This window comes from Limulus polyphemus, unplaced genomic scaffold, assembly GCF_000517525.1.
Source record: "Limulus polyphemus unplaced genomic scaffold, Limulus_polyphemus-2.1.2 Scaffold1925, whole genome shotgun sequence".
Lineage (NCBI taxonomy): Eukaryota > Metazoa > Arthropoda > Merostomata > Xiphosura > Limulidae > Limulus > Limulus polyphemus.
In genome coordinates this window covers 136,586-139,644 of record NW_013667535.1, presented here as the reverse complement: position 1 = coordinate 139,644, position 3,059 = coordinate 136,586, and positions in this window count along the sequence as shown.

Below are 3,059 nucleotides of genomic sequence, written 5' to 3'. Positions count from 1 at the left end.
ATGTTTGGTGGGATGCGGATTCGAACCCGCGACCCTCAGATTGTGAGTCGAGCGCCTTATCCACCTGGACATGCCGGGCGCATTATAAAAAGTAAAGAGAACAATAACTGTCACTATTGTGTTGTTCTAAATTGATTTTATTGTGGTTTTCGAGCGAGATCCAAAATTCGAGCGTTTTCAAATAGTTCACTGTTCTTCTTCTTCTCGTTTGAAAACCATTACAACTTTTATATGTTATTCTATGTGTTATGTGGTCTGTTGCATTATCAATAACAAAGATTCAAATTTAAGTATAACTGTATACGAGTTTGTGGTAAAGTAGAAAATACAGTATAAAAGCGACGCACCTTTTAATATTGAAATAGCACAAAAACTATTAAGTGCTGTAGTTTATTGTTTATCAGTACAGCAGAACAGTGTTATTTTGAATACCATATACTTACATGAGTAGACTAATACAGTACTTGTACAACTGAATTAAGTTACACCACAATTTTCATAAGTATTTTTTAAATTTAATGTTAGAGATTATAAATTGTATCTGAAAGTACTATTAATGTTTAAAAAATTAACTTAGAAAACGTTTTTTCCCATTCTTTCACCTGAATATTTCTCTAGATCGTTGTTTACCAAAGTGGTACATTTGTATTTTTATATCACACATAATTAAATACTTCATCATTCTATTAAAAATGGTTATCTTTTGGTGTGCAGTGAAACACGTGCTCATCTAAACCAGAAAAAACTCAATTCAAAACTACTTCTTTCAAAACGACAACTTGTATTCCAAGACTAAATATACTTGCTTGAGGAATTTCACCATTTGTTTACTTCTGGAGTTTCTTGAAATAACTTTCTATTGTCTGACATACTTTGATTACACTTTCTGATGCCTTTACCACACCATTTCAATTTTTTTTTATTTTTGTAAAACTGACACGTTTTTAGAATTTTCATCTGTCAAGGCCTCCAATCAATCTGTACAATACATTTTTTTGGTGTGCCATTTTAACTCCTTATGGGGTGTGCAACTTGGTACATCTTCGTAACCATAGTTATTCTGTACAGGTTCACGTACTCCAAGATTATGCCTACGTATCACACACATGTAGAACCACTAGGAAGTGCCATGTGATCTTCCTGTGACATGTAAAATTGATATTTCATCCCGTACAGTACTGTTTCCTGCTGCTTTTATTTCTTAACGCATGAGCAATCTTTTATATGCAACCGTGAACAGTAGATTGTTATTACAATTGCAAGATGACCTAACAGCAGCAAAAAACAACAACAACAAAAACACAACAATTGAGCCTGGCTTTATTTGTATGTCAAAAGAGGGTAAAGATAATGACACTAAAGGTTCATATAATTATTGCACAGAGTTGGTTGCAGTTAGAAGTCCAGTAAATGGTGTTTTACGTTGAGTTGCATACATTCCTTGCTTTGTGATATCTATTAAATACAAAATATAATTTTCTGTTTCTACTGGAAAAAGTTTCCAAAATTACTTATTGAAATTTCTCACTGAATTCTTTAGCTGGTGGATTTCTGGAGTTTAATTATTTGAGCATTGATGTAAAAACTGTATTCAAACCTTCACATAGAATCAACACCTTACTACACAACCTGAAAGATTCCTTACTTAAGGAACAAAAACAAAGTATATATAGTATCCCATGTAAATGTGGAAAGAAATACATAGGACAAACGTCACGTTCCTTAGAAATAAGGTGCAAAGAACAGCAAGTTCACATGCGTAAAGGTGAATTCCAGATATTAACTTTAACATATCCTCAGTATGAAGAAGGTCACAAAATACTTTGGGATCAAAATTCTTCTCCTACACCAACCCAAAACTAAAAAAAGAAAAAGACTGTTTAGAAAATATAGAAATCATCAAAGCAAACGTTCTCTCACTAAACAGTGATAATGGCCCTAACAATATCAGCCGTATTTGTCAAGGTCTATTCCGTTCATAAACTTGACCTTTACCTATATCCTGTTATCTGCTGACACCATTTCCGTCACATTTAACCACTGTGTCTTTTGTCTTTGTAACAATATATAAACCTTGTATTGCTTAGTACTGATCATACCTGAAGAAAACATACCAATGTTCTGTCGAAACTTGTAGTATGTTCCACCACCAATAAAAAATTTTACTTATGCTTATAAATCGTTGTTTGCCTACCTATTATTATATTAGCATATTGTGCTTCCTTACTCAAGTATTACTACTCTTATCATAATAACCAGGATAAATAAAAAAACAATTACTGAACATACCATGAAATATATTTATACACAAATAATCCGACACTGAGGCGACATCTAACCGTCACCGACTCACTACGGTCCCTTGAAAAGCACATAAAACTATTGTTCGCTTCATGCACTGTCACCGACTCACTGTTAAATCCTATAGAGCTAATCGAAAAATATAAATGATAATAAAATATGTAAGTGCTTAATTTCTAGAGAGAAAAAGTACAGGATTCCTGCTGACAGGCATGGAAGGCGGAATTTTAGAGCTTTGAAATATAACAATTAAATATTTAGGATTAGGCTGGAATAAAGTAATGCAGTTGACAACTCCAATCAAATATCACTTCGCAATGCGACCGCGGCAATCTCAAGATTAATTATAAGGTTTCTGCATTCCTTTAGGTTAAAAGATATCCAAAATAGGTTCCAGATATCACATTCTGAGAGATCCAGCAGAAAATCACTGTAATAATAAGATTTAAACAATTGTAAATATAAGAAAGTTATTAACAGAAACTAAAATACCTAAACCAATGACATAATGTTATACCATATAAAAAACCTTAATCGAACTCGCAAAGGCTAGCGAGAGGTAAAACTAACGGTAGTCGCTATATTAAAGTTGTTTTTATTGCTTTAAAAAATTAGTTAAGAAACTAAAGTAGGTGCGGATAGTGGATAGGTCCTCTCTCCTGATCGGAATTTAGGTCTTTGTGACCTAGGAGGGTCAGGTACTCTGAGACCTCTAGTGGATAGGTTCGCCTGATCTCCTGATCGGAATTTAGGTCTTT